The sequence below is a fragment of the Anabrus simplex genome, chromosome 1 (genome assembly GCF_040414725.1).
Source record: "Anabrus simplex isolate iqAnaSimp1 chromosome 1, ASM4041472v1, whole genome shotgun sequence".
Taxonomy (NCBI): domain Eukaryota; kingdom Metazoa; phylum Arthropoda; class Insecta; order Orthoptera; family Tettigoniidae; genus Anabrus; species Anabrus simplex.
The window spans coordinates 1,407,449,978-1,407,456,753 of NC_090265.1; the positions used below are offsets into that span (position 1 = coordinate 1,407,449,978).

The following is a 6,776-nucleotide window of genomic DNA, read 5'->3' on the forward strand; positions in this document are numbered from 1 at the left end:
TAATGCTACCTAATGAAGGCTATGTCTTATGGCTGGTTGCTTTCTGAAATTAGCAGCCGTTAATGGATGGCCATGACCAGGAGGCATATTTATGATCATTTGATTTTCGCAAAGGGGAAAGTGGCTTATTTTTGTTACAATATTGGAGAAAATTTCCAGGAGATGCTTACAATAATAATTACCGAAATATATTTATGTCTGTATAATTAGTCTTGAAGAGCAACCCAAAAATTAGATAAGAAACAATTTGCAAATTTCTTTGTTTTCTTATATTTTCAGTTTTTAAACCTTTTCTTGCTCTTGTGGGGCCAGAGTGTGAATATATGACTTGTATACTAAAAGAAAAGGTCACACACAGAAAGTGAGCTAAGCGTAGTCCCTCATTATTATGTTTTTCCTACTTTTTATATCCCTTCAAACATTCTACTCGCAGTGATACAGGTCGATATCAATGTTGGTGGAAAACAGAAAACGTCCTACCAAGAAATCCCACTTTCTGTCGAAGAATAGTACCCACCAAACACTACGCCATCACTTTTAGTGTTGGCAAACGGACAATATTGTAACATGCAAGAGGTGTGTTGCACTAGAAGTATGTGTTCGTAATTATATAATCGTTAAAGCTTCCGCATAAAGTTGCTCGGAGTTTTGACGGTGAAGGGAGAGCTGATAATCAGTCAGACTTAGCTGGGGGACAATAGATGCCTCTAGACTGCCATAATGCCGGATACTGTCTCGCAAGCAAAATTTTCATTCTCAGTTCTTATGAGTTCATTATACTGCATATAAGCAGCACCTACCTTCGATCATCTTCTCAAGGACTAATTAGGCGATTTTATTTCTGAAAACAGCTTCCCCCCGATGGATCTTCGTCTTCAAGAAGTGTCTGATGTATTTTAATCTAGAGAATGATATTCTTAAATGCTCCTGCGACATCGCGAACATTTTCTTGGCTTACACTTTTGAATTACTGTACGGAATATATTTCCCAATGTCCCATTTGCCATGCATAATATATTCCTTCTTTAATTATTTCATGTTACCAACAGTACTAGAGATATACATTGAATGTATGAATTATCGTAGATATTGTTGATCTGGATTTTAATGTTTTCTTCAGATATCAGTAAATCTTCAGTAAATGCGATAAGTAATGCCAAAGAGTAATAGTGGTGATAGTTTTAAAGAACATAACTACGTTATTATCAGTCCAATGTCAAAAGGAAAACAGAGAGATATATACAAACCAGCCGTACTTTCACACGTTATTATGTTTGAAAATAGTTAAATTAGTTCATCGTCCTGAAAATGAAGGGATGCTGTCAACGAGGAGAAATTATCACTAATGTATTCTCTGATGTGTTTAAATCTGTTTTCGCCTCTCCATTAAATGATAAGGCTATGTAAAATGCAGGATAAATTTACTCGTATATTGAGAATTACTGTACTACTATATACAACTTCCAGTAGATTGGTCAGCATACTACGGCAGTTTCAGAGTTTCAGATAACAGCGCGGCTGAATTAAGACTATTTGGAGGTATTAGCTCCACATTAAGCTTGGGGGCCTGCATGCCATCGAACTATGGCAAAATTAATTCCTACATGGTTCTTTTTCTGGAAGTAAACCTCAATTACGATGATCTTGAAAATGAAGTTCAACATCAGACATGTTTCCTATTCGTAAGCCACCGACATCTATAACCAAAGTATCATTTCTAACTAAACTGTTGCACAGACTGTATCTGTCCTCTTATTCTCGTGGCACTACGAATCCACTTCTCAGTTGGACCCAATCTTGATGGACGTCGCACTGGTTTAGGAATGTTACTCTCCCTGTCTTTGGCTCGTGTCAATCTAGAAGCAATCCTATTCGCTGGAATAAAAACTAATATTTGGTACCACAAAAGGCCTCCTACACCAACGCCACAGCATACAGCCCATTGAACAAATGTTATTCGGGTAGTTGAAAAAACCTCGCCACCAACTTCAACGATAATAACCTGGGAGATCCAAGTTGCAACCCAAATTGTACAGAATATCGGACTGTTTAAAATACCTTTAAATACATTCCTCTCACTGTGGAGCTTTCTACAATTTATTTCATTAAATAACGTCATGATAACAAGGGAATTAAATATGATCGTAAAGTGTTGCGTAGCAGCTGGCTTTTCCCACCCTGCAGAAATTCCCAACAAAATATGCCCAGCATAAAGTAAAGTAAATATGACAGAGAGTTGATATATAGCTTGTCCACAAATATTTCTCCACATAGTGGCGGAAATAAGAGGTTGTGTTCTACCGTAGGGCTCTCTGTCCAATAATTCAGGTGTAGGTGGCTCTGTTGCCAGTGCCAATGAAGCAAATGTGTCCATGATAAGGTTCATCCAAAGCATCTGAACAGCTCTAAGTGGACTTACATACAACGAACTTGCTCCTACAAAGGCAACAATTACAGCCACCACATTAACTGTAAGTTGAAACTGTAGGAACTTGGCAATACTGTCATAAACATTACGACCCCACATTACAGCCTTCACGATACTGCTGAAATTATCATCAGTGATTATAATATCGGAGGCTTCTTTCGCAATATCTGTCCCTTCCATTCCCATAGCAAAGCCCACATCAGCAATCTTTAAGGCAGGTCCATCATTAGTTCCATCTCCTGTCACAGCTACGATTTCCCTGTGCTTGCTTAATTTGCTGTCGATAATTCCCTTTACTAAATTATATTTGTCCGTAGGAGAGGATCTTGCTAGGACCCGTAAAAAGGGCCATACTTCATCCAATAATTCCTGTTGAATTACTCCTTTTCTGTCTCTTATGCTTGCATTGAAATCTTTACTCTCCAGAATCATATACTCTTGCCCTGATTCGACAATGCCACACTTAATAGCAATTGCAGTAGCCGTGTTAATGTTATCACCAGTTATCATACGCACAGTAATTCCAGCGTTCTGGCACATCCGAACAGCCTCGGGAACTTCTTCGCGTACTGGATCTTCTATTCCTAGGATACACAAACAAGTAAGATTGCTTATTATTTCATTTTCATCACCCCAGTTAGGCTCTTTAGTTATTTTAGCCTCATTTTTTTCTGCTGTACCAGGAACAAAATCTCGATATGCAATACTAATAGTTCTTAAACCGTGATTAGCCATATATTCGATCACGTTCTTGCCAATTTCAATCTTCATTTTGTTTGAAATTTCCTTTATTTCTCCTTTCGTTTCGTGTACAAATTTACACTTTTCCAGAAGGATTTCTGAAGCTCCTTTCGAAAACAATCTGTAGCCACCACCTGGTCGATGAATCACAGTACTCATACTTTTCCTGGTTGAGTTGAAAGTATAGACTTTTACAAAAGTATCTTCTGGAGTCTGACGTCTAATTTTTTGGTAATCATTGCCAAGCGTTTGTACAAATTGTAATAATGCACATTCTGTCTTATTTCCAACTTGCGTAGGTAATTTACTTGTTTCGTTCGGAGGAAGAATACGGGATGAGTATGAAGTATTTAAAGAGATAGCACTTGTAATTTTTTCGCTAATATGAGGTAATATCGCTGAAAGTACGGGAGGACCTTCATATAACTTTCCGCAAATATATGACTGCACAACTGTCATCCTATTTGTTGTGAGCGTACCAGTTTTATCGCAACAAATAGTTGTTGCATTACCCATTGTTTCACAAGCACCTAAATGCCGAACTAGGTTATTGTCATTCATCATTTTCTTAACCGAATATGCCAGAGACAGTGTAACTGCCAGAGGGAGGCCTTCCGGAACTGCGACAACGAGAACAGTTACACCAATAATAAAATTATTCAGCAAATATCTGGCATGACTACGTTTCCATTCTTCCTTTTGCACTACATACTTAATGACACAAAATTTAATCGTCAAAGCAGTTATTGTTATAACAGCAATAGCTATACCCACATAACCTATTTGTATGGAAAGTTTGTTTAACTTCGTCTGGAGTACAGATTTTCGACTGAAATGTACTTCAGTGGAGTCGCTTGAAGAAGAGGAGGAAGAAGAAGAACTGCCGTCATCATGTTTTCGCTTACCCTCAGATCCTGCCGCACCAAGTAAAGTATAAATTATTCCTGCTTGCGAGTGGACTCCCACAGCAGTCACCAGCATTTCACCACTACCTTCGATCACATGAGTTCCACTGAATAGCATTGGGTCAGTCGATGCATTCTTAGGGACTGATATAGATTCACCTGTTAGAGAAGACTCATCAGTGACTAAGTCGTTGCTTCGGATAACTATTCCGTCCGCCGGTAACAAATCGCCGTATTTCACATTACAAATATCTCCTACCACAATCTCATTGACTGCTATTAACTGCATTTCACCATCTCGAATAACACTACACTTTTGTTCCGCGTTTAACCTTTTCTGCAAACCTCGGAATTGTTTTTCTTTTGAATAATCATTTAATGCCGTCGCTAGCACCACGGTTGCCACAGAAGCAAGAATTGCTGCACCCTCTATCCACCCGTGAGAGTCCTGTTCATTTTTGTTGTCGTCATTATTGTCAGAAGAAAGAAATATCCCGAATAATAATGAAATAATAGCACAAATCTCTAACACAATTAACGTCACATCTTGTAAAGCATCCCATATTAATCTCAGAAATGTCTTCGGTTTTTTTGGAGGAATCACATTGGACCCAAATATTTGTCTTCTGTATTGTAAAGTCTCTTTTGTAGCAGAAATACCATTTACCTCAGACGTACAGAGTAGAACACACAAACGTTTAGTGCCTCCATATTCCGCAATTTTGGAAGCCCCATCGGCTTTCTGTAATTTCATGAGTGACTGGAGCTCTTTCATGGTAATTCCAAATTCCTCCACTTGTCGTGTTCTACGCGATGGCAACATCCTGATCCCGTGCAGTCTTTCCAGCAACTATGCTTTTCCTAACAGGTGCACCAATTGACTTCTGGAAATTTTCTCCATGTCCTGAAAGAATAGGACCCCAGAAATAATAAAAAGATATATAAAACATTCATAACGTAAATTAACAAAATTGGTAATGGACATATGTATACTCATCTAAAACTAAATATACGATTTCAATTATACGTCATTTTACGTAAATAAGGAAGCAAATTTATCAGAATCATTCAAGCAATTCAAGCATTTGCTTGGTATTTACTGTGGCCTAGTTCGCGGGGCCGGGTTAGATTCCTAGTCAGGCATTATGAAATTATTGTACTAAGGTCTTACGAAGTACCGGTATACACTGTATGTATGCTGTATAAACCTGACCAAGGCTTTCGATATTTTCGTTCGTCATTTTGTGCCGTACTGAAAAGATTGGCACACATTGGTATCAGAGGACTGCCATACTGCGAGTTTGAAAGTTCTCTGGTAGAAAAAGTATATGTTTCAGCAAACGGAGCAAATAGTGAATCACTAGTGTGATGTTCCTGCAAATTCATTTTGGGAACAATTCCAGGGGCGGTTTCTCCATAAGGTTGCAGGTTTGCGCTATCCCCATTAACATAATCTGTTTATTTTAGGTAAAGTTTTATAATTTAGATTACTCAACTACTTAATTTTCATTCAACAATACAAACCTTTCAAGAACTTGGAAGAGTAAGTATCGGCTACAAGAGACTGTACAAGCCGATACTCTTAGATGTTTACTGCAGGAGCCCAAAAGTTTGCAGTGGAGAGTCAACCTGAGGTAGGATGAAACCTAGGCTGCTAGAGGGGTGCGCGGGGCTGCAAGAGGAGTGCTCTATGGCTGGTAGAGGGGTACGCGGGGAGAGGAAAAGATAAGCGTGGCTTCTTATACATTGCTTAAATGGAGGTTTATCAACCTGGCTCCTCCTACCACGGCCGACTGGATCCCTCGCTGCGCTCGAGCGACGCATCAAGTCGGCCGTGCTCCTACGTAACCAACTACTATATAGCACGGCCAACTGGATCCCTCTCTGCGCTCAGCTAGAGCGACGCATCAAGTCGGCCGTGTATATGGTAAAGACGCCAGAGACCGTTGCTGCTCAATGTGAGAGTCTGTTATAGAACAGGGATGTCATCTGGCGACATTAGATGGAAGTTCATCTGCTGGATTACGGTCAACTTTATGCGTCGCTCTAGCTAGCTCCGAGCGCAGTGAGGGATCCAGTCGGCCGTGACTCGATATATAACAGCTAAGGGCTTTAAATTTGAAAATAAAAGCCGCCATTTCTTTCTTTGTTATGTGCGTACAAGCTAAGTAGCTTATTGATTTCATTGAGTAAACATTCGTGTCAGCGTGTGTGTTTTTATTATTGTGCATTTTTATCAGTTAGTGGTATTTTGACAGATCATGAATTCGGTGCAGTCTTTAATGTCTGGGCCGTTTCCGCAACGGACTGCCGAAGAAAAATCCGAGGTGAGACGGATAGGTAGGCCTACGTGACGTTTAATTTCGAAACCAGATACATTAAAAAGGGATTTTTTTCAATACCGGAATTAGGCTACTTCAAAGTGTTTCATTCCAATATGGTAAAATAGTTTTTAAATAAAAAATGTTAATAGGTTGTAGTAATATTCCTGAAAATAGAAATGTAAAATGATTGTTTTATTTCTAATAAAAAGAAGTATTGTTGATGTATCTGGATTTGAAAATTAGCCTGTAATCATATTATATCATTGGTAAAAATTATGCACCACTGAACTTCGAAACCACCAGCCGCCACTGAACAATTCTCTCCCTAATTCATGATAATGGCATTTTGAATATATACCTGAAGAGATATCCGTTTCC

The 6,776-nt window shown here is 38.9% G+C and overlaps 1 pseudogene; it reads right to left on the bottom strand.

Moving 5' to 3' along the window:
* Nucleotides 1-1,717: 1,717 nt before the first annotated feature.
* On the bottom strand, nucleotides 1,718-4,897 carry LOC136859685 (plasma membrane calcium-transporting ATPase 2 pseudogene; annotated as a pseudogene).
* Nucleotides 4,898-6,776: the final 1,879 nt, after the last annotated feature.